The sequence below is a fragment of the Psammomys obesus genome, unplaced genomic scaffold, assembly GCF_907164565.1.
Source record: "Psammomys obesus unplaced genomic scaffold, mPsaObe1.curated_primary_1811, whole genome shotgun sequence".
NCBI classification, from domain to species: domain Eukaryota; kingdom Metazoa; phylum Chordata; class Mammalia; order Rodentia; family Muridae; genus Psammomys; species Psammomys obesus.
The window spans coordinates 19,465,589-19,493,567 of NW_026596134.1; the positions used below are offsets into that span (position 1 = coordinate 19,465,589).

The following is a 27,979-nucleotide window of genomic DNA, read 5'->3' on the forward strand; positions in this document are numbered from 1 at the left end:
CTCGGAGCAAGAAAATCATTCTCTCTAGAGAGGACTAGTGGAGTCATGCACAGTTTGAAAGCTCTCAGGTCGTTTTAACTTGTGCAGCCAAGGTTGAAAACTCTGGGCTAAGGTTTGCAGCGGAAGTCCCTGGATCAGTAGCATTCCTCGGCAGCTTTTTGGGAATCCAGAACTTCAGGCCTATACCCGGCCTCCCTCCATGATCAGAATATGCATCCCCAAACAAGAGTCGCTGGAGTCTTGTGCTCTTTAGGATTTGGAAGTTCGGCTTCTTGGGCACTGGTCTAGCTGGGGGATCACAGAAGGGGTACAAGGCAGGTAAGCACTGACCTTCTCCGGGATGATTTGACCTGGTGTGGCAGTCCTGATTGGTGGTGCCGGCGAAGCACCACTTGGTGCTTAGTAGATAAGAGCTCCTATTTTGTCAGGATGGTCTCTGTTTATAATCCTGAAATATAGCCTGGTTAGTTGCCCAGCCTGTATGAGCATGTGCTGGCCCAGTTTCTTGTCTAGCTCAGCCACCATTCTGCCAACATCAAATGTCTTCTCTCTGCCGCTCCGAGGTGAGGATCAGAAAGTTCACGGCTTCCTCAGCACTCTCTCTCTTTCTGATCCCAGCACTGACTTTCCTGTTGAAATTGTATGATTGCTCCATCCTTAAGAAAAGAAAAACAATAAGAGGGTGTAGGTTCTGGTAATTGCCGTGGAAGCTGCAAATGTAGTGTGGTTCTCTGCCAGCTGGAGAGGAGAAGGGTTTGGACTTGGGGTTTGCCAAATCCCTGCCTCCCAGGCTTCTGCTAGCAGTTCAGTTCTGGATGGAGAACTGGAGGAGCTGTGTGGACATAGCCCTGCGATGATTTGGGAGCTGACCCATTGATAATGGTGAGTAGGGGAGGGAAGTATAAAATGCTATTCCTTCAATGACAGTAAACCTTCTTCCAAGAATGAGACTTAAAAGGCATTCAGTGGTGGTGGCCCATCCCTTTAATCCCAGCACCCAGGAGGCAGAGGCAGATGGCCAGCCTGGTTTACATAGCAAGTTCCAGGACAGCCAGAACCACATAGAGAGAGCCTCAAAAAAAAAAAAAAAAAAACCAAAACAATAAAAAAAAAGCCTAAATAAATAATGAACACCTAGTTACTTATTTAGCATTCAATTAAGCATTTTCTAAATGCCAAGCATTCGTACGACTGCGATTTAATTACAAAAATTACTCTTTGGTGCTGATACAACATGTATTTTTAGGTGAGAAACAGGCTCAGAGATGTTCAGGCCTTGGGACAAACAGCTGTGGATTCCCACAGAGGTAGTCTCGGGTCCAGCATCTACTCTGGGTCTTCCTGTCATGTGACCTTTCTCTAGCCCAGGGCCTAGCACTGGATCCCGGAGCTCCTTCTAGTTAAAGATTGGCTTATTTGTTCTTCCTTTGTTTTTTGTTTTGTTTGTTTTTCCTGTTAGTAATGAGAGAGACATAATCTCTCCAAGTTACTCTGTCAATCCTTTCTTCTAAGGTGGAGAATGTTAGTCCAGTAGAGACTCCAGTTTTGTATTTTTAAGCTATAGGGGTCTTAAAAATCATCTCCCTGACTCCTCTTTTATTCAAGAAAAGATTTATTGGAGATGTCAGGAAGTGCACAGGAGAGCAAAAAGGAGAGATGGTTTTTGTTTTGAGGGGTGAGATTATGAGGGAATGAATCCTGGGTGCTGAGGGAAAAGAAAAATACTTTGTATTTTTATGGATCAAAAAAAAAAGGAATTTCAAGCATGGCAACAGTACAAGCAAGGCTCCTTTTAAAGAGATATTGATTTATTATTTTATTTTTGCAGTGCCGAAGATTAAATCCAGAACCTAGGCAAATGCTCTACCACTGAGCCACACTCCAAGTCTGCTCTGTTCTTTCTTGTTTACGATCACCAAAAATGCAGCTTTCTTAAAATAAAAGCCACATGAGATGCTAAAGAACAATTTTCATGTTCTTATCAATTGGTTTGTTTATTTTCACCACATGGGATGGCACTCGGGGGTTCATGTATACTTAGGCAAACATTCTACCACTGACTGTACCCCTAATCCTAAAACTTGACTGTGAGCTTTAAATAATCTAAAATAACAATATCCGTGCTATCTAACAGTTCCTATCACTACACACCAGGCACCATCCTAAACACTCGATATTTGCTCATTCGATGCTATTTGTGTACCCCCTTGCCAGGATCGGAGTGGCAATGAGTCATTCTTTCTTTCCATAGCACCTAGGGCTGTTAGGGCACAAAATACACAAGATCCGTAAATATTTATGTAACAAATGAATCTGGACTCGGAGGAGACTATGTTATAGAACAAAGCTTAGAAAAATAACTTCATTCTATACTATTGATTTCAAGTTCGATCAAAGTACCATCAGAGGTGCACCGAGGGAGTTAAGAAGATGTTGCCAAACCTGGAGTGGGGAAGAAAAGGAATCTAAAAGATTCTTCAGGGTAAGGAGGAGGCTCAGCGGGAAAAGACACTTGTTCCCCAGCCTGACCACTTGAGTTCTGTCTCCAGAAAACAAGTGGCGGATGGGGAGAACCAGTTTCTGAAAATCACCCTCTGGCCACCACATCTACATGCTCTCCAGAGCAGTGTCTCTCCCCTCCCCCCAAATCTACTAAATGTGATGCTGCAAATAGTAAGGTGCTACAATACCAACATCTTAGTAGAAAAATTTTCTACTTGGAAAAGCATTGAATGGAGGTGTTGGAAGGAAGGGAAATGCCCCTTAACGGGATTTCTTTAATCTTCCCTTCCTCTCAACCAGCTGCCTGATATGAATCCTGGACATGAAACACAAGTTGCGTAAGAACAATACTCTCTCTTCACTACTAAGCTATCTCTCTAGCCTAAGAGCCGCACTTTGAAGTTGCCTGACATCGTTACTCTTTCCTATTTCTGTTATGACCCATTAATTGACTGAGGCATACATGCTTGTGAAGAAAGCACTTTGGGTAATGACAAAGCTAACCCAGGTTGGCTGATGCTCATGAAGATGCTGCAAAGTGAGATGGGAACAGTGAGATGCTCCGGAAGAGTTTCTGGTGGGTACAGGCTTGAGCCAGCCTGTGGGCATAGAAACAGGCTCTCCCACTCTCTTGACAGTTAAGATGGTTCTAATGTGTTTGTTTGTTTGTTTGTTTGTTGGCATTCTCATGTGTGACTCTGGCTGATCTGGAACTCACTCTGTAGATCAAGCTGGACCCAAACCACAGAGATCTGCCTGTCTCTGCCTCTCCAGGGCTGGGATCAAAGGCATGCACCATCACAGGTGGCTAGATGGTTCTAATTCTTCAAACCAGGTCAGGTTTGAAAATGCCATGTTGGGAGTCATTAGCTACACGTAGCTATTCACATTTCCGTACAACTTAAAACTCAGTATGTCAAGAATCCCAGCACTTGGGAGGCAGAAGCAGGTTGATCTCTGCAAGTTCAAGGCCATCCTGGTCTACAGAGGGAGTTCCAGGACTGCCAGGGCTACACAGTGAAAGCCTGTATCAGAAAACAATAACAAAAAAAAATCTCCCAATATTTCAAGTCAAAATGAACCACGTTTCAAATCCAATAGCCACACATCTAGTGGCTGCCTTATTGAATATCTCAGCTAAAAAGCATTTTGCTAGCTGAAATCCTGTGAAGACAAGAGGATCAGGGCTTCAAAGCCATCCTTGTCTACAGAGTTAAGTTCCACGTCAGCCTAATATCAAAATAATATACCCACAAAGAAAAAGATAAAAGGAATGTTTCTATTTTCATAGACTATTCTATTAGATAACACAGATCTGAGAAGCAAATCCTCTCTGGGATGATGGAGGTGGGAACATGAGGTCTAAATGAGTCCTATTTAGCTTCCTTCATAGTCCAACCAAAGAGCCTCCACTTATAGAAGTGTGCTTTCAGGTACTTCATTTTAGGATTTGATTAATGTTTTCCACTGAGCACTTTCTGCCCTTTCAGAGTGTATGCACTATAGTAATAACAGATTTGGTTTTCACAAGTCAGCAGACGTTCTTTCTGTAGTTATGAGGTATTTTACCCCAAAGGAGAGCTGGGCACCATTAAGCACTTACTCCCCACTTTCCTGTCTCCCACTAATCAGCTCTCTACATTGCCTCTAAAGATTTACCTGTTGGAGTTGTTCTATAGAAATGGAATTATATATTATGTGGCCTTTGGCTTCTTACTTCTTTCACTTAGCATAACTCTTTTTAAAAGATTCACCTACACTGTAATGAACATCAGTACTTTATTTGTATTTGCAGCTAAATAATACTCCATTGCACTGAGTGTTTGCTGTTATTGATGAACAATTGATGAGCATCTTGGCTTTGTACTTTCCTGCTGGGATAGATAACAATAGTATGAATATTCTCCAACAAATTTTTATGCAGACATACACTTTGCATTTTCTTTTTTTTAAATTTTACTTATTTTTCTTTTTTAGGACAGGGTCCAAATGTAGCTCTGGCTGGCCTGGAACTTGCTATGCAGTCTGGTCTCAAACTCAGAGGTTTACCTGCCTCTGTCTCCAGAGTCGTTGGGGTTCAAAAGCATGCACCACCATGCCCAGCCAGCTTTCTTGATGATATAAGTGGAATTGGTGGGTTATATTGCAACTTTAAGTCCAATTTCTTGAGAAACTGCCAAGTTGTCTTGCATATCAGCTATACAACCTCACTTCACCTTGTGTACATACAATAAAGATATAATTTTTCTCTTTACTTAACAGTTTCCAACATACAGGAACTACTCCTTTACAGTTAGATTGAATGGAACTGGAGGGTACCCCGCTGAAGTTTAGGAGAGGGGTGTGGCCAGAACTTTATCAATCTGTTGGGAATTTTAGTCTTGTTTACAGAGTGTCTACTGTGCTCTGATGGTGAGCTAGGTAGTGAGGTTACTCTGTGCGGCAATGCATAGTGCTCTAGTTGAAGAAGACTTGTAAAAGATGGATAGAACATTGCTGCTTTGTGCCTGGAGACTGGGTGAAGGCCTCACACAGAAGAGGACATTTTAGTTCAGTCTTCAGTGCTAAGTACCAGTCAGGGAAGAAGAAATGTCAGGACTAAGTGAAGCATTTTTTTTTTCTAGATGAGGCTATGCATAAGTGACCTCACCCGAAGGAGACTAGACTCCACCATCTTCATTCTTTCCCCTGTCATTTGTGGGCTGAGGTTAGCTCAAAGCAACCAGAATTTCGAGTTGTTTGACACATCATCTTGGGTCAGCCTCCAACTCTGACAGAAACGAATGCCCCGTCTTTGGAGTGAGCATATGAGTAATTCAAATGGGGCTTCTGCTTTGGCAAAAGCCACGGCCATAAATAGTGATCAGCTAGCAGTCACAAGTTGTTGGATGCACGAGCTTGGAAGAGGGATGCCCAGAAAGGACTTCCTTCACCTTGCCTCTCTGTCCTGTTTTACTCCATATTCCAACCAAGTGAGGCTCAACCCACGCCCGCTCTGCTTTTCCAATATAAAGTCTGTTCAATAATATAAACGACTGAAAACTGAGGTAAATGTCTCCTTCTGACTGTTGCTCTTAACCTGGAAGAGACGCAAACAGTGGTTAGAGCAGGTCAAGCTGGATCCCAACTGGTGTCTTTTAAGCACTTTTCCAAAAGCCACACTTCTGAAGGGTTCTGTGAGCCTAAGAACGCAGGAGGGAAAGGCTTGTAGAAAAAAACGGTCTCACGCGATGTGCCATTTACTTGTTCGTTAATACAAACGACAGAAAATGGAGCTTTGTTATCCATCGCCTATCTAGGTGGCAGAGCAGGTGATTTAAGAGTGATGTGAGGACTTACGCAGCTTGCTTTTATTTTATTTTATTTTATTTTATTTTATTTTATTTTATTTTATTTTATTTTATTTTAGAAAGATTCAGAACAGGTGGGTGGGAACGGTGAGCTTAGGGTTAAAGAGCTATGAAGGAAGAGATGGACGGTGGGAATAATTATGGTCCCGCCTTCTCCCTTGTAAGGATTGGGCCCTGCTGGTGTCTTTCAGATGCAATTTTGGCATCTTCAGAACGTCTATGTTCTATCCCCAAGGCTTACGTCACATACAGGTGGCTTTATGGAACACTTTTCCTGAGTTTCTGGATTACAAAAGTGTATATAAAGTTCTTGGACTAATGCCTGCCAAATAATATACACCATGTTAATATTAGGGCAATTATTATGTTATGAATCAGCCTCACCTCTCCAGCTAGGTATTAAGTTCTTTGTAGGTGACATCAGCTCATCTTGCTCTTTTCCCTCGCCAGTCCCCCGGCACGGCGTTCTTAATATATTGACGATTCTGGGCTCTCTGACAAACCGCTTCCGAACTCTTGGGAGCCCTGGTAGGTAGGGACCATCCACAGATTGTGTGTAGGGTTAATTCTGAGTTCGCAAACACTATTTGGCACCTACTGTTTACAGGCGTCTGTCCAAGCCCTAGACCCAATAGTAAAAAGTATGGGGAAAGAAACGTCAAGTCCAAGTGGCTTGCATGGGGGAAGCCAGAGGAGAATGGATCCCAGCACCGTTGACGTTCACAACAACCAGCCCGAAGGGGGAGTAGCTGGGACTCCGTAACGATCTGAAGCGCTGTCCCTTTCCTCGGGGCTGCAGAGGGGACAGCAGAGGATTGCAGGGTCCTGCTGGCCCCAGGTGCGGTGGGAACCTAGGCCAGGGCAGGGAGGCTCCGAGTGGCCCCGCCCATCCCATGCCTCCTGTCCAATCAGCACGCGGCTCCTGCACGCGCTGCGCCCAATCAGGAGCGGCGGGAGCTGCTCCCCCGGAGCCGGCGGGCGCCCAGCGAGCCCAGAGTCGCGAGCGGGCAGTGGTGGTGCGGCAAGCCGAAGGGAGCTCAGCGAGAGCGGCGGCGGGACGGACCTCCCCGCCGACACCGGGTCTCCGCTCACCCCGACGCCGGTGAGTACGACCCCCGGCGGGGGGGGGGGGGCGACCTAGGCGCCGCAGGTGGACGGCGCGGGGCCCCGGCCGCGAGGTCCTAGCGCCGAGCATCTCCGAGCACCGCGTACCGAGCCCACGCGCACCACCAGCACCGAGCGGGAGGGATGAGGCGAGGCGGCCTCCTCGGGGGTATTCGTGGGGGAGACCCCCGTGACCTCCCCACACCCACGGCAGCACTTCTTGCCAGCCGACGCCTTTCCCTGAGGTCCAAGTCGGCCAGGGCGACTTCGTTGTCCTGAGTGGGGAGGCGACAACAGGTGTCCTTGGAGACGGTGTCTCGCCCCACCCCCGCTCAAAATCCCGGCCCTGGCGTTGCGCCCCGGCTTCGGGGTGTTCTGTGACGGGACCCCAGGCTGGCCTCTCAGGCGCTCTGCCCGCTGGACAGCGCCCAGGGGCCGCCTGGACCCCGGGCCTTGGATGGAGTTTCCTGCATGCGTTGCCAAGCAATTTGCTGGACACCGCCTCTCGTTGGGATGGATAGTTGAAGATGGGGGGTGGATTTGTTGGACACTGGCCTCTTCCTGGGATGAAGTGTGTGTGTGTGTGTGTGTGTGTGTGTGTGTGTGTGTGTGTGTGTGTGTGTGTGTGTGTGTGTGTTCCCATGCAGACTCTGCTGAAAGGAGCTGCCTGAGGGCTGTAAGTGAATCATTAACTGCTTTCATGCAGCTACTGCCCTGCCTGCCTCACTCTCTCACTCCCTCTCTCTCTCCTTTATGCTTTCTGCCCTTAGTTTGCTCTCCTTATCTATAAAGTGACGATACTGATTACACTTGCTGTTTGGGAAATTATATGAGCCAGTGTCTGAAAAATATCAAGCATAGCAAAAGGCATTCAAAAAATGCTGGCTCTTGCTATTGGGAAGTGGGTGATTGTTTTAAGAGTAAATCAGACCTGTCCAAACTGGCCCCACAGTCATTTGGAGCACTTAGCAGTTTTCTACTAGTGGAGGAGAAAAATGTTAATGTGACTGATGGCATCATTTGAAGGAAATAAATATATCCTATGGGGAAAGGAGGAGAAAGAGAAATGAATCTGAATTAGTAATCAATGCTTTGTAACCCCATGGATGTTTTGTGAAAAGAATATCATGGTACTTTTGTTGTGTTCTCTCTCTCTCTCTCCTTTCTCTCTCTCATGGCTGATTGGAGTAGGAATTATTTTTAGCATTTCATGGCTTGTAGTCTTTTTTTTTTTTTTTTTGAGGTAAGAGAAAGAAGCAGGAACACACACACACTCAGCCTCGTAACAAAATCCCATCAGCTGACAAGAAAAAAAAATCAAAACCAATGTTTCTAATTTTTCGCAATTGATGGACTGTCTGACTCTGGTGGTCTGCCTCAGTCCTTCCCTATTGCATCCTCCCCTCTTTGCTGTTTAACCTGTTTAACACGTTGTCAAATAGACATTTGACTACATGTTTATTTGTGTTTCCAAACCTAAGGTATCATATGTTTCACTTGTTGGCGATGTGAACCTTCTCCTGCCTCCTCCTCAGGAACAAACCCTGAAGGCCTCTGTTCTCAGTGGACATCCTCCTGTCTTGTCATTACCCCCCCCACACACACACACACACTCCTGCAGCCTGGACCTGCAGAGGGAAAGGTTAGACAAATTATCCCTGTTCTGTGGCTGCCAGCGCCTTGTCTGCCTTGGGATAAATACATGCACACAGACAAAGTGAGTGTCTTCCCAGTGGCTGAGGTGCACTGCTCGCTGCACATCTTGCATGCGTGAGATTAGTCTGGCTTTCAGCTGTCGAGGTGGAGACTTTTCTTTTCCAGTGGAGTGGGAGGATCCGAAAGCTTGTGGCAGGGGAGGGACAGAGGTATGGGGCAGATTGCTGAATACAAAGCCACCTGGTGAGAGCCCGGGCTCCAACTAGGGCTGGAAAACTTGGGCACCCAGCTTTGATTCTCTGAGCCAGCCTCCTCACGAGGGATGATGATCTTTTTAAATAGTGAAGAGACACTATGCTAGAAATAATAGTATTTGGAGTATATGGGAAACCTATAATGCAGCTTCCTGGACACAGTTACATGTCCGTGGCATCCATAGGAGGAGGTTCAGACAGTGACCATTTAAAGATAAAGGCTAGATTGAGAGTTGATGGTTGGAGCTGAGGATAGAAAGAGGAGCTGAAGTGAGATCACTGATAGCAAGCTACAATGAGCAGGACAGAAGGATCACAAGTGTTGCTGTAGTCTGCTCCAGCTACATAACAAGTAACCCCAGATCTCATTGCTCTGTGGTCCTCAGACTTCATGCTCATTGATGCTGTGTGTCCAGGTGGGTCCTCGTGTGTCTTCATTTGCAGTCCCAGAGAACATAAAAGCAAAGCAAATCAGCAAATCAGCCCCCCTCGAGGACAGTACTGACTTCATTTATGGCAAAGGGAAGGACATAAGATGGGACAACACTATTATATTTAAAGTCTGCTGGGAAGTGAGCAGTGGCTGTCTCTGCAGCTCTGCCCTGTTGACCAAGGTCAGTGGCATGGCCAAGCATGTCAGAGCTAGTATAAGCTTCCTGCAGCTAGGGAGAAATGGTTGTGGAGATTGGAAACTGTGAATGAAAACAAGGTCAGGGAAGTTACCTATAGGCAGATAATGAAGGATTTCAGCTTGTGGACCAGACACAGGGACTTTATCTTACAGGTAGGATGTAGCCACTGAAGACAGGTGTGTGTGTGTGTGTGTGTGTGTGTGTGTGTGTGTGTGTATGTGTGTGTGTGTGTGTGCGCGTGTGTGTGCACGCATGTGCGTGTGTACACCCATTTGTGCACATAGAAGCCAGAAGAGAATTTAGGGTAACCTCTCTACCTCTCTACCCTCTCCTCATTCTCTAGAGGCACCGTCTCTCATTGTACCTGTAGCTAGGCTGGTGGTCTGCGAGGCCCTACAATTTGCCTGTCTCTGCTCGTCACAAGTTTTTGAGACTTTTTACACAAGTGCTGAGCCATTTATTTGAACTCAGGACCTCATGCTTGTGGAACAAGCTCTGTTATTGGCTCCCAAGCCGTCTCTCCCAGCTCCAAATGAAGGGCTTTAAGTTGGAGTTAACAAGGTCAGATTCTCAGGATGACTATATATCTCCAGTCGCTCTGTGGAGAGAAGTTTGAAATTGGTGAGATTCAGAGCAAGAGATGGTGAGGTCCTGAGCCAACAGAACAGCCTTAAGTCCCTTTCATGTGTCTCAAAATACCAGGACTAGAAAATTCTTCAGTTGACACTTGAGTGGGCCTGTCTTTCACGAGTCTTCCTACAACACACATGGTCTCTCATCTTGACATTGTTAAATTGTAATATCATTAAAAAAAAATTCATCTAAAACAGCAGGTCTTAAACTTTAGCTGCATCAAAGTCACCTGGAAGGCTCCAGTCAACAGAGATATTTGAGTCAAATCCCAGCCCCACCCCAGCGTTTTCAGTCAGTTTAGGGTCAGGTTGCAAGTAAGCTTTTCTGTCTTGTGCTCTGAGGGTGCTCCAGCTGCTGGCCCAGACACCTCACACTGAAAACCTCTAAAGGGAGAGATTAAGATGTGTCTGAGAAAAAGACCTGAAAGGCAGGGCCTATGAAGGTTCAAGCATTCTGCTGTAGGCTGCTGTGAGCATCCAGGTGTGTAGGAGTCATTAATCCTCCAGTTCTTCCTAACTGCTTGCTTCTTTTTTTTTTTTAATGTAGTCCTGTGTAGCCTGGAACTCTTCAGCAATCCTCCTGCCTCAGCTTCCTAAGTACTGAGGTTACAGGTATATGCCACCCTGCCCAGCCAGGTTTATATTAAATGTCACATGCAATTCTTTTAGTGAGAAAATGCAAAGTGGCTCAGATGTGGAGATTCTGGAAGCATACAAGGGCTGCTTTGTCCCAGCCTTTGTAATTCTGCCCAGCTTCTCCATCCTGTCATTGAGCACACACCCTTTCATCTGGCTCCAGCCCTCTCTCTTCCTGGCCTGTCCACATACCCCAGTCTTAGTCCCTCATACTCTTTTGTCATTCCAGTCAAACTTCTGGAGCATGCCCACTGGGTGGACTTTTGGCTGAATCTTAGTATAGTCAGACCAAGAAACTGCTTGCCTCATTTGACGTCACCGTCATCACTAAACATCTGTATGGGGTTGGTCATTGCAGCCCATCTCTACCCCAAGATAAATAATCCTCTGAGAATCCGAGATCAACCAACCCAAAACTATTTGGCTTGTTATAATAGGAAGAACAAGTCACAACAATTCCCTCAAAGCTGACTCATCACTGTAGCAATGACAGGGTATTTGAAAAATGGTTGTTAAAGAGAATACATGTTCGTTTGTGCAGGAACTGAAACAGGAGTTTCTTTTCTTCCCGTTTCTCAGCTTTAGATGACAACAAAGGGTGACCTCCGTCTAGGAGCCAGCTAACTGTTGTGTGTCCACCTTAATATGCAGCATCTGCACGCATGAAATATTTTTAGGCTCAAAGTTCTGAGTGCTGGATAGCAACTTTAGAAGATGTGTTTCAAGATGAGATGAGCATAAGATGGCTCAATAGGATATGGGTAGAAAACTCTAGGAACAGTATATATTGTTTATATGAAATAAGAAATGCTGTGAGCCAAAGCTAAACCATGAAGTGGGTGACATCTGAAAAGGCCTAAGATTTGATAGATAATCTTACTTAGCAGAAATGTTTTTGAAACAGGCAACTCTTCCAGGATTCTGAGTTAGTCCAAAGGTAAATAAGAAAGCTCAGAACTGGAATTCATGTTCAGAAGGCCTGAGGCCATCTGTTTCCCTCCCTGGGTGATTCTGAAAAGCAAGTAATTTCCTCTTCTCTTACACACCTGACTTTAAAGTTTCATTTCCTTGGTCACCTTTATGAGGCATTAGAGAATTTCCCTGTGCACCTTAGGTTTTCAGGAAACTTCCAAGTTTCAAAAGATGCCGTAAAGAGAACAGTGGCCTTAAGCATGAGAACCACAAGAGACGCTAGACAGGAAGGTTTAAAATGTTGAGCAGATTTGCAAAGTGCTGCTCTCCCACTGGATAACATTTATCTTGCAATTCAGTTCTCAAGAAATATGTCAAATCTTCAGCTATCTAGGACCCTGCTGTTATGTACATACATTGCACAGTTATAGGAAATAGATTTATTGTCTTTCCGAAATGCAACCCACATAAATATTAGTCTAAATTCTAGAGTGACAGAGAACAGATAATAAGAGGGCAGGATTGAAAACTCAAGGCCTTTGGTGTTCTGCCATGTGCACATGCCTGCCCCACACTCACCTGGACTTTTCACCACCCGTGGCTTCATCGTCATTGATGGTCAATGATTCTGATGTTTGTGATGGTCCAGGACAGAGCCTTTTATGTGGTAGCTCACATGATGACACTGACCATCCTTCTAGGTACAAAACTCTGAAGAGGAAGTTACAGAGAATCTGTGTCTTCCCACATAGCCTCTATTCTGAGAGAGAAGGAGCATAAGATTTACGTAAAATTAATATCAGTTAATGTTGAGACCTCCAACAGTTAAGTGGGCAAATGACTGAGAGGGTATTGAGTGCCAGGGATTCAGAGACCTGACTGTGTAGGTCTGTGGAAGAGCAGAGGGATGTAGAAGTAGGAGTTTGTGAGACAAAAGCACTGGTTTTGTAGGGGATGTGCCACTCTGAACTGTGGTTCTACGTTGGTGACTCACTTCAGGCTCCCTGACTAGACTGCTCTATCTGAGATGAGAGAGTCGATGGAAAGCAGGGAAGTTGGAGCTAGATGATATCCCTCTGCCCATCTAATCTAAATGCTCACACACATGAAAGTTTTTATAACCTCCTAACCAATGAGTATTAATCATTAGTAGATAAATAGCACGGGGACTCTGATGTGACCTTCTTGACTCGCTCATTTTATTAATAGGAAAGCACTTAGGAGCGAAGGATGTCAAGCCTCTTTATAAATAAAGTCTAACCCTACCGTAAACTCTGTCATCTGGCAGGCAATCAGTCTCCCTACTTTTAAAGTGACTTAAAGGTCAAATGGGAGGTTCAGAGCCAAGCAGAAATCCCTAAGCACTTCCGTGTTAACTGACCCCCCCCCCCCACCTCTCCTGACAGTAGCTGGTGTCTGGTTTAAGTTGCTTCCCAGATCTCCACAAGGATGGTGACGCTAAGGACGTAGGGTCTTGCCATGGAGCTAACATTTCTCCAGCTAGCATTACATATCACATAGATCGTCAACTGTTAATGCCTAAAGCTCCCCGTTAGTTTTAAATTTAGATAATTACACCCTTTTCTTTCAGGCTTAACCATGGCTTTTATTGGGGGGGAAAGGTGCCATTTTTGTGCTATGGGTCTGTGCAAATACACTGTCTGAGTAAAATAGCATTGAGTTCTTTCAACCAAATGTCAAGTAGGGGAGTGGGTCTGTCAGTTTCTTTCCATCTGCTTGACCTTGGGAGTGAGATGCCAAACCCTTACCAACTTGATGTAGCCCTCTATTTCCTGCCTTTTGAAGGCAGACGATTGCTTTTTCTGCTGTTCCTCCCTCCCTCCCTCCCTCCCTCCTCTTCCTCCCCCCCATCTTTTTCTTAATCTTCTTCCTACTCTCCCTCTTCTTCTTCCTTTTCCTCCTCCTCCTCTTCTCCTTGGTTTGGCCATCCATGTATAAATGTGGGTGCATGTGTGCCACATCATGAGTGTGTAGGTCAGAGGTCAGCCTCAGATGCTGGTCCTCACCTTTTCTGAGACAGGGTTTCTCGGCTGTTTCTCTCCTGCATGCACCAGACTAGCTGGTCTTCAAGCTTCCAGAGGTTCACACATGTCTCCACCTCCCCTCTACTCATGCCGAGATTATAATAGATACTTATTCTGTTCATCAGGCTTTTGCATGGGACCAGGGGGTTTGAACTCAGGTCCATATGCTTGCATGGCAACCACTGTTATTTACTGAGCTATTTTCCCAGACCCATAATTACTTTTTTTTTTTTTGAAAGTGAGATGCTTTATTTAAAATCAGATTTTATTTCAGTGTGTTTACTTAAGAAACTGACTATGTCTGTCTGTCTTTCTTGATTGACACTTTTGGAAGAGAAGGCCCATAATACCATTATTAACTGGGTAGTCTGAGGCCAGCCAGACTGTGGATGTGGTGATGCATGTTTTACACATTAACTGTTTTTATGAACCCACAGCGGTCAGGACCGCAGCTCACTTTCTTATCTCTTCGCTCTTGCCAAACACAAAATATTAATTTTTTTTCTTGTGTCTGCATTTCCCCACTTCAGATATTGAACAGCTGAAGTGGGCGGAAAGCTTAACATTGTTATTGAAACGATCCAGTCCCTGGCAGTCACCCTCACTCATGGAGTTTTTCTAGGTGTCAGGTCTTATCTGGTTTGCGCCTCTAGGCAGTGAGTGTCTCATCTGCAGCTGAGACAGGGTCTGAGGTTGGAGTGGAGCTGGGCTTTGAATCCATTTCTTTTAATCCCTTAGGTTTGGAAGCTGTGCACTTAGGGTGTCGGGAAACAAAAGAGAAAGCATTCTCAAGTGTCAGTGGGCTGTTTCCGCTGCTTGCACACCCGTGCAGAGCCCCGTGGGAAGAAAGCTGCCCTCATTTCTGTACCGTCAGTTCACACAGTCAATAGTGCAGTTGAAGCACACTTCTCTCTTTCTCTCTCTCTCTCTCTCTCTCTCTCTCTCTCTCTCTCTCCCTCCCTCTCTCCCTTTCTCCCTCTCCCTCTCCTTTTCCCCCATCTCCTCTTTCTGAATGTTTTTGTTACTAACTAAGCGGGGGGCAATCTATTTGAGTAAATACAGCATGTCGGACAGTCATTCACCTCATTGGCATGAGTGCGCAGTGCTGGCTGCAGCAGCCTGCCAGCCCCTGGCATGCTGTTTACTGGCTCCTCTATCTGTGCCACCCATCTCACTCAGGGCCCTGGCATTCACATATTCTGCTGTTGGTGGGTTTTAAGTTCCTCATGCCTGGGCAGGCCTTGGGGACACAGTTCCAAAGAATCAGTGTCACATATTAAGCCTCTAATCCGGCTCCGGTTGTCTCAGCAGTGGTCGCAGGGCCAAGGGCTTTGTTCCTCTGTCATTCGGTTACATTTTCCCTGCGAACAAGATACAGCGTGTGCTCCTTTCAAGCTAGGCCCTTTGCAGAGGTGGGCCCCGGCCGTAAGAAAGCCGGGTGAAGAGAGTCAGTTAATTCATCGCATATGTGTCTCTACTTATAGGAGGAAAATTTTACAGGTGAGAAAAGTATATTTCATAGTTGGAACACAGTGAGACGGTTAAAAGCTACTAGCTGCACTGCTCAAGTTTGAATTGTGAGGTCTAAGAAGTTACCTAACTTCTGTATGTCTCCTGCTCCTTATCTTTGTAAAGGGATAATAATAGAACTTCCTAGACTTACTATGAGGGTTACGTGAGCCATTTAGCGTTATAAAGCACTTTGACATTGATGTTGGAGAGATAAGAAAGACTTATTAAATAGCACAGAAAATAAAGCAGAAGGTGAGTATTTCTGTGTGGGGGCTGGGCGGTACCATGCTAGGCATGGCCCTCACAGCCTACCACAGCTGCATCGGTAAAGGTCTCCAGGTGAGTCACAGGCACACGCTGTCTAACTAGTGTCCACCTCGTTTTGTGAGGCAGGATCTCTCACTGAATCTGGAGCTTGCTATATACTTAGTTAGAGCAGCTGTCTGGAAGAGCCTCCAGGATCTCCCTGTCTCTACCCCTCAGTCATGGGGTGACAGGCGTGTGCTGCTGCACCTTTGACTATTTATAGGAGTGCTGGGGATCCCGTTCACATCCTGTGCTTTTACGGCAGGTCCTTAGCCACTAAGTCATCTCCTCGGGCCCCTATTGTTGTCACTCTGGGTGGGAAATCTTTGGGGACTGCAGGAGTTTTCAGGAGGACAAGTCACTGGCCAAGTTTGGATGTCAGGTTTGACAGGCTGTCATTAGACATTGACATAAACTGGTCATTGGGTAAAATCAGCTGGGAATTTGGTGCTGGAAGCATGTATACGAGGGTGTCATGCTTGGCGATGGGACCTGTGGTGGTCTGAATGACTGTGGCCCCCACAGGTTCATATAGTTGAATGCTTAGTCACCAGGGAGTGGGACTGTTTAGGAAGGATTAGGAGGCGTGGCCTTGCTGGAGGAGGTGTGGCCTTGTTGGAGGAAGTGTGTCACTGGGAGTGGGCTTTGAGGTTTTAAAAGTCCAAAACACCCGTGTGGTAGTAACACACACTTTTAATCACAGCACTCTGGAGGCAGAGGCAGCTGGATCTCTGTGAGTTCGTGGCCAGCCTGGTCTACAGAGTGATTTCAGGACAGCCAGGGCTACACAGAGTAACCCGTCTCAAAAAAACGAAAAACAAAACAAAAAAAAACCCAAAATTCAAAAAAGCAAAAAAAAAAAAAAAAAAAAAAAAAAAAAAAAAAAAAAAAAAAAAAACAACAACAAAAACAAAAGGCCATGCCAGTCTTAGTCTCTCCTCTCTTCAACCGCTACCTGGAGGTCAGGATATAACTCTCATCTATGACTCCAGTGCCATGCTTTCCTGCCTGCCACCATGTTTTCTGGTATGATGATAACGGACTAGCCGTCTGAAACAGTAAGCATGCCCCCAGCTAAAAGCTTGCTTCTACAAGTTGCCTGGGGCATGGTGTCTCCTGGAACCATTAGAACAGTAATGAGGACAGGACTTACGCTGGGAAAACGTGAAAGTAATCAAGAAGGGAGTTCTGGGTATGCGTGAGGGTCATTTGGGTTCTGGCTTTCAGAAAAGTTAACATGGTTCTTGATCTCCGGTTTGCCCTTTCCTTCCCCTTCCGGGTGTTAGAAATGGACTTCTTGGAGGTTGGCATTCTGCTGAGTTGTTTGTATCATTTGAGCTGTCTGGGGAAGGGGTTCATTCATAGACGTTAAAATCAGTAAACTAGCATCAGCCAGCATTTAGCCTTTCAGCGGCCTTTCAGGGAACTCACGTCGTCTCTAAGACTGAGTTTCTGTTCCTGTCAGCTGGTGGTAACAGCCTGTCCCTTAGGTGGGAGCACTCTGCGTGTGCTGTACCAATGCTCTCAAGTGGCTCTGTCAGCTGCCATTGTAAATGCTGGTGTCATGCCCTTACATTAGAGGAAGGAGCGGCGATAGTTCCCATGTTCTTACAGCCCTTTCGATGCTCCCTGGACTGAGAATCACCGTCTTATTCACAGCTACTATTTTCCTCCCCCTCTCTCCCTTTCTTTTAAATTAAAAAGAAAAGATGGAGGGCAAGGAGATGATAATGCAATAAATTTCGCACACTTGTCAGTTGCTTACGTTTCTCTGTAATTGAAACACTACATCTAGTGAGCAAGCCTGGCCAGTTCTGTGGCAATTGCTCCGTGAATCACAGATGCAGAGGCATTCAGAGAAAATACAGGCATTTAAGAAGGGGCGTGGGGGGTCATCTCTGTCCCCCACTAACCTCATGCTTGCTCTTTGCCACTCTGAGCCAAGAAGGAAGATCCTTGCTGCCTCCTTACAGGCCTATCTTCCTCTACTGTAAATTCAAGTGTTGCGGTTGTTTGAAACTTTATTTTCGACCTGTAAATAATAACCTGAATCTATTTTTTTTAAGTCTTAGGTTTTTAAAAACCTACTATTTATTTTGTATGTGTGTATGGTGCGCAGTTCCTTTTATATGCGTGGCTACACACAGATGCACACATAGGGAGACTTCAAGAGTCTTCCTCAATCACCTTTCACCTTCTGGTCTCTTATTTGAGCCCATGGCTTACCAGTTTGGCTAGTCTAGCTAGCATGTTCCTTGTGGCTCCTCCCCCCTACTTTTCTCCAACCCACTACCTTTGCCTCCTGTGCTGGATCACAGGTGGGCTCCATGCCTACCTGGTATTCACACGGGTGTTAGGGGTCCAAACTCTAGTCCTCGTTCTAGCACAGTGAGCTCATTGCCTGCTGAGCCGTCTCCCCCAGCCTCTGAGATTTCACTTTCCTCAAATGCTAGAGATGCCAGTGGAAACTGAAGCTCTCTAGTCCTGCCTCTCATTCTCTGAGTAGATGTCTGCTGTGTCTGCATTTATGGTTTATATGCTTTGAATTTGCGGTTTTTCTGTTTTGCAAGAGTTACTGTCAGTGAGTTGTCTACCCAAAGAAATACTACTATTAGCGGTGGCGGGACCAAGTTCATGCCACGGTGTGGTTTGTTTCTAAATTGATCCCGTAGTGTTTTGAGAAACGGTTTCCAGATGGGCGTGGGTGATGTGAGGACTGGAAAAAGAAAACATTAGAAACATCAAATTGGAAAAATGGTTAGGAAAGACCTTCCAGGGATGAAAAAAAATTTTTTTTCAGTTTTCCAATCTGAGGAAGTGAAGAGAGTAAGCATAAATGTTGGGAAATTTCCACCAACTTGGGGGAAAAAATAAACAATAGACTAAATAATTCTTAGCCACTAAGGTGCTAGCACAGGGAGTCACAAGGTCAGAGGATCCTGTCCATTTATCTGTGATGACAGGCTCTCCTGCCCCCACAGGGAACGCCTCCCCCTGAACAATAGCCATGTCCCAGGGAAGTTGAAATGCATGCAAACAGTTATATAAATATAAATCACATAACTCTAGAGCTCAGAGGTATACCATGGGTGTGCTTGTAGACATTTCCATCTTTAGTGGGAATATATTCTCTTTGTAAGAAAAATAATTTCAAAATTTAACACGAAAGAGAAATGAACTGGAACTGTGAGGGTAGGTGAGCTGTGACTACCATTTAAAAGTAGTCAGTTGCTCACATGTTATGATCTGAGAAGTCTCTTATCCCGTGGTCATGACACTTCTAACATGCATGCCCTGTACATAGCAGCTTCCAGAAAGGAAGAGATGTTCATGCATTTAACATATCAAAACCCTGGAGCCTGCTGTACCGAAGCCAGCCAGGCAGCCCCTGTCAACATGTCAGCTGTGCCAAGCCCACTAGGCTCATCAGCCCTGGCAATGGGTCACACACACACACACACACACACACACACACACACACACACACACACCGACTCCAATTAGCACTTGGACTTGGAATGTGTCTTGTGTGGGAGTGGTCTAGCGCACAGCCTGGTGTACAAGGATAAGGTTGCAAATCAGGCTGGGGCCCCTCTGCTGCAGCTTTGACGTCCCCTGCTGTGTTTTTTTTTTTTTTTTTTTTTTTTTTTAATAGTGTGTGGCTGGCTTGTTTTGTCTGCGTGTGTCAGGATTCTCAGAAAAGGGAAGAGGATCGCCTCTACACTGCTGAAAATGGAAAGGAGGAATTGTCAGCTCGGGGTCAATGGAAGCCGCTGTATCTGGCTTCCCTCCGCAACCCTGGAATGATTCTGTCTTGTTTTTGAAAGTCCTAAAGATGTCTGGAGCTAGACACTTTGTTCTGGGGCTGAGCCTTGAACAGGGAATCAGAGGTCTCGAGGGGATTCTCATTTGCGGTTTGGGCGGGCTTTCTGTAAAGCGCCTTAGACCACAGATGATGTCGTGTGGGTGTGTGCTTTTTCCTAACTCTGGAGATTCAGGGTGAGAAAAGTGCAAGAACTCATTCTAGCGGCGGCTTCAAGCCGTGCATGCCGCCTGTGGCCCACCCTGGAGAATTCCTGATGTAGCTATTCCCTGAATAGCTATGGGAAGAACCCTTGGGTGCGCCAGCAGAAAGGCAGTGCTATGGACAGGTGAAAAGGGGTTGGTTCTTCAGGAATGGTGAGATAGACACCCCCAAACCGACAGCTCTGCAGTGCTACCTCAGCCTCCTCCTGGCCCTCTCTCCACTCTTGTACTTGAGTCACCTTGTCTCTGTGTTACCTAACAGATGACCCCAGTGGAGCACACTTACATCTTTTGCCTGGGCGTACGTACTCTGGGTTCTTGGTTTTCCATTCCTTCAGGATGATGACAGAAGCAGACTCGCAAGTGGCTGCTTATCATGCCCAAGCATAACTGTTAACCTTCCCCTGACCCCAGCCGTAGTTCTTATTTCTCCTAATATTATTCACTCCATGTCTCCCAGTCCAAACCCCTTGCTTCTCGTGGCTCGTACTTGTTTTCAGCAGCACTCATCAGGATTGTTCTAGCTGCAGACTGACTGGCCTAACAGACTCTGGGAACAGCCCAATGCTTGCTCATCAAACCCATTACATGCAAACTGAACTCATCAATACCCTTCTCTCCCTCAGCCGCTCTTCCTCCTGAAGCCCATGCCTTGCCAAACGGTATCACCTGGTCTCTTCCAAGCGTCTTTTTCATCTACCACATAATGACTTCTAAATGAGCCCAAACACTTCATCCCCCTGCTTTGATATTACACCATTTAAAAGCATTCTTCACCTCCATCCTACTGGTCTGATCACCAAAATTCCTGCTTATCATTGCCCCTCTGTCTACCTTCCCCATTGCTTCCAGAGTGCTCTCTCTAAAAACACAAATTAAGCCCTGTTATTTCTCCCACTTGTTTAATTGCTATTTGCTGCTTTTATTTCAGGACCCAGCCTCCGGGGCCCACCTGCAGTGCCCTGTCTTTCCAGGCACTGTCTTTCCTTACTCTTGGCCTTTTCTACACCCATGTTTCTACGCAGCTCCTGACTGCTTGCATTTCCAAGCTGAATTATCTGTAGGTCAGAAGACAGCATGCTTTTATTCATTAGGTTTTACAAGAGTACTTGCCATTTTAATGCGGTTTTGAGGGGGACCTTACAAAAAAAAAAAAAAACCTATTAGAATTCAAATTTCCAAGCCATGTACCAAGCAAGAAGCATCCTCAAGCCATCTGTGTGTCCATCACCCTTGCCCTTTACTCCATCCCTACATTAGCTCTGACTCACAAAACCTTTGTGAACTCTAACCTTACCTCTGAAGCTCAGCCTTCCCTCATACCATGGCTTGCCTGTACCTCTGTACTCTGCTTCATCTCTCTATCTTACACACACACTCCAGCTTTTGCAGTCACAATGTGCAAGTTAGGCATGGGGAGGTCTATACATGGACATAAGAACTGGGGCTTCCTATTGCATATATTTTTTGATAGTAAACAGTAGTTTTGCCTGTTATCATGTCTGTGTGAGCATGGGTGAGTAAAATGGTACACTGTATTTCCTTCATGGTTTGTTCTTGCTGAGACCAGGCTGCCATCTAAGAATGTCCTTTTCTCTCACCAGGTGTCCCCTGATCCTAGCTAATTTCCATTTATATTTCAAACCTGTGGCTAATCATTATCTCTCCTCCCTTGTTCTTAGCTGGCCCCAGATGGAGCTGATTTCCTCTGCATGCTCTTGGCACTGTTGGATTCTCCCGGTGTAGCCCTAATCACATTATTTCATGTTTGTCCATCTGCCTATCTCTTTGAAGAGGTAGATTTTCAGTCATCTCTAGCCACAGATTTTCACTAGATATGTCAAGCAACAGGGAATGGCAAACAAATGCTGGGTTAGTGAAGAAGTGCATGGGTGTTGTTCTGTGACCAGCAGAAGCTCCATGAGGGCAGATAACTGAAGGCCCAAAGGCCCTTGCTGGGTCATTTCCCTGCCTCCTCTGTATGTGAGATTGTATGCTAATACTGAGTCTTTTCTACGTTTATGTTTCCTATAGAAGCTTCCTCTTAGGTACCTTAGCAGCCCCCAGCCTCACTTTTCTCCTGCCTATTGTGGTGACCTAGTCTGCTGGTGTGAGCCATTCTGCTGTCCAAAGTTGTTTTTTTTTTTTTTTTTTTTTTTTTTTTCCTTTTTGAGTCTCCCTCCCATAAGTAGAACTATTCCAGAAGTCAGGCAGTTACTACTATCTTTTTACTTCCTGTAGTGATGCCCTTGTTCTGACCCATACATTCTCTTGCCCTGGATGACTGTAAAATCTTTAACCCCAAACTTTTCCCCTCATTTTCTGTAACCACCACTTTTTCTTTTAAACCCTTGAATCTGACCATATCCACTTCTAATTAACTAAACTCTCTACGAACCATCCCTGGTTTCCTTAGGATATGATCTGGGGCTTTATTCGTCCTCTATTCAGCTGCTAATGGTATTAGCGGTCCCCTAATCGCCAAGCTTAATTGCTCTTCCCTATCGCTGTTCCTTTTATTCTGCTGAGTGAAGAATGACCCAGGGATTCCCTGTGGCTCTAGGCGGTTTTTTTCTCTGCTAGGTCCAGGTTTTCTCCTAGCAGCTTTCCCCTGCTTCTTCTAACACGTGGGTGCTTGTGTGGAAAGCGGCCTGTGCTGTGCAGGGATTCTGGGCCACATCTCCAGGGTAGCATTCGGATAGAGGGCCACGTTTCTTCTTGTGGATGTGGATGTGTCTGCCTACAGTTATACAACAAGGGGTGGGATGTTGGTATAATGTGTTCTGTGGTGCTGAAGGCAGATGTCAGAAAAAGGAGGGGGAGCTAAGGCGGTCAAGCCAACCTAGGCAGAAGTTCTATTTCTACAAAGAAGGGAGGGTGGGGAAAACAGCTTTTCAGTCTGTCCTGCACCCAGGAGAGATAAAGTTGTGTGTTTTTCCAGACAAGGCTGCATTGGGCTCACTTCACCGTAGGTCTGGACAAGTTTGAGGTGTGTTGCCTGAAGCTGTTTATCTTCTAGCCCTTGTTTATCTTGGTGTAGAGAATGTTGGAGGGACCTTCTGAATGGCAAAATCCATGTTTTTGCAGAGGCACAGTTTAATTAGCATAATTACACATTCTCAAGTCACAACTACATGCCTTTGGATTGATTAGCATACTGCACTTAGGTTGGCAGGACCTGTGGTCACACTGATGCCCCCTCTATTGACTGAAGTGAGTGAGTCGGCCTCAGCAGTGGTAACACCTGGACTGATCCTAGACTAGGCCCCCAACCTACAACCAACTGCACAGGCTGTGTAGTTCACATTCTAGGGTCCCAGCTCACACAGGTAATCGTGTGAATGGGGCCTCAGAATTACCCAGTGTGGTGGCCTGAGACAAGGAAGAAAGGTGGGACGAATTAAGGAACATAAGAAAGGAAAGAGACCCCTGACCCTGAGATCTGGATTGTCTTTCGTGTTGCCTGAAGCCAGAAACCTTCCACACAACCTATGCAACCAAAACAGCCAAGACAGTGTTTTTTTTTTTTTGAAAGACCACTCAAATAAGAAAGTTAAAAAAACAGCAGCTATGATTATTTAGAGCCAGACTGTTTATAATCTTGAGTATTACCATATTAGTAATATGATATATTACATTATACCTCTCATCTGTAAGTCTAAACATCATACTCAAAAATCACCTTGCAATTCCATTTGCAAAGGGTAGCTTTAGAGAAAAAAAATGAAGTTACATGTTTTTAAACTTCTAAACCTTACCTTACATTTTCAATCTTGCTTAATCGTTAGACCTCTTTCTAAATTACACCCTTTGCGACCTGTAACTTAGAAAGCCACAAAAGCACATATTAATGTTAGGTTGTGACATTTAAGATTGACCTCTTGCTGGGTATGGTGGCTCGTGCCTTTTATCCTCAAAACTCAGTCTACGTAGTAATACCTTGTCTTTTTTATATCTGCCGCTCTGGCAACGTTTTATTATCTGGCATGCTTCTAATAATATCAGAATCACCTGGGTCAGTGTTTGCCGGTGTACATACTCTGTAGTATTTTCCACACACTGTGCCTAATTCAGTTTTATTGCCATTGTAGTGGACACCAGTTTTAGCCAACATGACATAATATTCTATTTCAGATTTCCTCAGAGCTGGTCAGTTGTTAGTGAGGATAACCAGTTTCTTGTTGCCTTGTCTGATCATCCTCAGAGTCTGTCTGTATCCCAGCACATACTTTCCACTTTTCATAACAAGTTGGAGCCTAGAGTTGATCCACTCCAGAGACTTTTTCATCTTATCTGCGGCCACCATCTTTGTGCCTTAGGTGCGTGACAATCCCCAACCAAGATCAGGTGCCAATATGGCTGGAGAATGAGAAAGGCATAAGATCCTGTCTTTTAAAAGAGGGGGGGGAGGAAGAAGGAAGGAAGGGAGGGAGGGAGACTGATCATCTTTAGAGCTACCACACAAGTTTTGGAATGGAGTATTGTTCTCCTATTTGTTTCTCTTTGGCTTGAGCTGGAATTCTTTCTGCCTGGAGTCAAGGATCTGGTTTACCTGTGTGGAGGTCCCTGAGGGATAAGGGAACTGCTCCAAGGGACTGCTGGTGGCTGTGTAGGGCTGTGACTCTCCACATGGCTGCTTCACATCCAACACTTATTTCCAGAGCCTCAGATCACACTGACCAGCTGTTTCCTGTATGAAGCTGAAACTCTCACTATGACCCGCCCCCCGCCCCAACCACCACCAAATTTCTGAGGTCTCCCCTTTTCTTCCACTTTCACTTCCTGAAATGCCATCACCACAAGGGTCAGGCACACTCTCTCTCTACCAAGCTCACTCCTACTCACCCTTGATTAATGGAAACATCAATGATGATCAATGCCATCAGTCGAGCACTTGTTCTTCCCTTTGCTAACGGTCTTAGACACGGCATCTATTTTCATCTCACAGGAACCGTTGAGGACAGATTCCTATCACTGTCAGAGGAAACAGGCTTAGAGGACCTAGGAAACAGTCCCTGATTCACTCACAATGAGGAACTTGGCTGGGCAGCCTGAATGACCTGTGCTCTGAATTACCATTCATTCTGAGACGGGTCACATAAGAGTCCTCCATGGATCCCTCCTGTATTCCCAGCTCCTGAGATGTGTATTTGCCCTCCATAGCACCCTGCATCATCATCAAGCTCAAAGTTTCTCAAAGATGGTACAGAGAAATACGTGTTTTGCTTTTCTGAGATCCCCATTGTATATGAACCAAAGACTCAAAGACAGGATTAGAAAAAAATCTTTTTTCTGTACATTTTCACTTCTCCAAATCAAAACCTTGAATATTTTTGCCTATGCCTAGAACCCATGATCTTACATAATTTTGCTAGGCACACAGGAACTGTATGTGCTACAAAAGATACTTATATGATTTTTGCTACACAGTACTCTGGTGCCAGGACATTCATTTAAAGTTACAGAGAGAGTATCCAACTGCTGTCCTTCTACTGCGATATTAGATGCCCTTCGTGGAATGAAGCCATTGGATAATTGGCATCTCTAGAGTCTGCATTCTTTATTTATTTATCTCCACCATCTACCATAGTGTCAGAGTTTAGCAAGGCTCATAATCCATGATGGTTAAGTAGGTAAGTGTGTGAATTGCCTCTAAAGTCAAAAGGTTTGGGGTCAGAATTCCTGCACTACCTGAACTTGACTAAGACATCTGACCTCTCTGGCTTCAACCTTGTCACCTCTCAAATGCTGACACTAACAACAGTGTCATCTTTCAAGGTTGATGAGAAGAGTAAAGGTAATGAGTAATGATATACCTCATCTGTGGAGTGGCAAAAGTAAGGCTGACTGTGACTAATGCTTGAGAGACAGGTATTAGCCTCAGTGGCAGCAGAGCTTTCCTTCCCTGTGTCTTTGCCTCTGACGGCCGTAGGGAAGACTTAATGGCCCCAGGAAGCCTCAATAACACCTGAATTACTGTCAGAGACAAAGCTCCTCAGAGATACACAATATGTAGACCTTGCTTTTTATAGAAACAGTCCACCAGGCATCCTCCCACGTTAACTGATTTAATAACTATTCCAAATTTTTGAAATTACCTGTGTTTTTAAGAGGCCCCTGCTCTTGTTATGACTTGCCTGGCATCTGTTCATCTCCTGGTAGCAGTCACCAGTGACGCTATTTCCTCCTGCGATGACTGAATTCTTTGGCGCGTTCATGTGTTCTAGTCAAGGAATTTCTTTGAAAAGAGCTCTATTTTAAATTCTTGTTTCCCAGATATAGAGTGCCTGAGGCCTTCTGGCTCCTGGACACCGTGTTGTCTAAGGGCAGAACACCACAACAGTGTACCACAAGGGCTGGCTATTCAGTTTCAGGTGGTTTGGAATCTGTGTCCTGTGACTAGGTGGGGCCCTGTAGTGCTGAGTCCCAACTGCACTGGGCATGGAAAAGCAAGGGCCCTTTCTCTTCTTTTGCTACAGCCTCTCTCTAGATGACCTGATCCTTTGTGTATGATGGTGACTTCTCCTTTGATTCTCTACCTTTGAGCTCTAAGCACCTAGTAGACATCGCTCTCTGACATATAAAAAAACATTTATAACATATGTGAGTGTAAAGCAAAGGCTTAGTGGGGTATAGTGGTGTACACCAAAACTCCCAGCACTTGGGAGGCTGATGCAGGAAGATGGGGGAATTCTAGGAAACACTTTGTTATAAAAGAAAGAGGGGGTGGGCAAAGGAAAGGAAGGGAAAGAGTGAAAGAGAGAAGCTTATTTTGCTAACAATTTTGACTTTAATTCCAACTTCAGTCAATGACTATCTTGCACGTAGTCCTCAAGCAGAACCCTATGAGTCTTTGCCACAGTGCCACCCCTGACTCTCTTTTTCCTATCTGTTCATTCTCCCTTCATCCTACTTAAGCCTGTTTCAAAAGGCTATTTATTTAGTATCCTTCACTGGTAGGAAGAACCCTTCTCAGGAGTTGATCATTAAGATCCAGGAAACCATAGACACTTCACTGGCCTCCTGATGTTAGCTCAAGTTGTTTCTTAACTTTTTGTGCTAAAAATGGTGGCTTTGCAGCATGGATCCAAAAAGGCAAGCTAGTATCCCCATGAGCTTGAAAAGCCAGGCAGAAAAAAAAAATTAATCTTCTGGACAGAGACTATCCTTGTAATGCATTCCAAATGCTGTATACATCATTTCTCTTGCATTTTGTTTTGACTTTTCTTTGATTTATTACGTACTGTGGTTGCAACAATGGTTGATTTTAGTTGTAGTTCTGTCCCTTGTTTATACTGAGATACTACTGAAGAGAAGTTTTGTTTTCAAGCTTTTGAGCTCTAGACTGGTTCTTTTTCCCATTTAAAAAACAAAAAAAGACCCCACCCCCAAAAAAAATCATAATTTTTTTTAACTAATTGAAAACCAGAAGTTTTGCCAATATACATAACTTCTGATGACATATAACAAATCACTCATCAGAGATGTAAAGAGCCTCTGCTTACTATCCCACAGTTCTTAAAGCCCCACCTCTGCATAGCTGGGTGGGTTCTCTGCTCAGCTGAACTCCCAGGTGTAAATTAGAGGGGCTGGTACTATGCTCACTGAACTCAGAGTTCCCCCAGGCTTTGACTTGTAGCAGAATTCAGGTTCTTATAGTTGTGTGATTGTAGTACTTGTTTTAGGACTCCTCAGTAAGGATGGGTTCAGTTACATTATCTTCACTTCTTCAGGTCCACTAAGAGTAAGCTTAATTGTATCCATAAAATCCATTTTACCAGGCAGGAACCACAAGAGAAATAAGACCATGGGACTAAGCCAGTGTGTAGGGATCCTGGGGTCACCTCAGCTCTCTGTTCTCCACTATTTATTTCTCTTAGAAAACAACTAACCAAACAAAAACAGCATCACATTCTTCTATCTATATATATCAGAAAACCTAGTTATAATAACATAAACAAAAATAAATATTTTTCTACATAGCAATAAATAGGTGTTTGATTATGGACACTGGTCCAGTGGCTTGGTGAAATTAGGGCCAATGATGATGATCCTCCTAACCTTTTCCTCATATGATTAATCTAGCAACCATTGCCAAATTTCCAAAAGAAACAGTCAAATAAGAAAGATTATAGTTACCTGAGCTCCGTCTGTCTTCTTCCCGGAAAGAGCAAAACAAAGATAAGAAAAATAGTTTCCAGAACTACGTTAACTCACCATATCTCCATTTAAGTCGCATGGTTTGGAACTTGGTGAGACGGTTACCCAAGGTCCAAGGAGGCTAACAAACACAAGAATAGGAATTGTGCCTGGCTTAAACTGATAGTTAAACCATACTCAGTGCTGGGTGTTGAGAGGAAGTAGATAATCGAATACTGCTAATAGTGTCATTCCTGTTTTCCCCAAGGCTAA

General features: G+C 45.0%; 1 protein-coding gene and 1 pseudogene across 2 annotated transcripts in view; one reads left to right on the forward strand and one right to left on the reverse strand.

The window, feature by feature from the left end:
• The first annotated feature begins 300 nt into the window (after positions 1 to 300).
• Ston2 (stonin 2) overlaps positions 301 to 27,979 on the forward strand; it is a 148,115-nt gene continuing 120,436 nt past the window's right edge. The window contains exon 1 of one of the 2 annotated variants that reach the window (XM_055593154.1): positions 301 to 318. The gene's annotated coding sequence lies outside the window, so the exon portion shown is untranslated. Of the gene's footprint in view, positions 319 to 6,876; positions 6,955 to 27,979 lie in introns of those variants that run through there. The other variant, XM_055593153.1, reaches the window with a different exon arrangement.
• LOC129666094 (60S ribosomal protein L30-like) lies at positions 23,517 to 23,873 on the reverse strand (annotated as a pseudogene).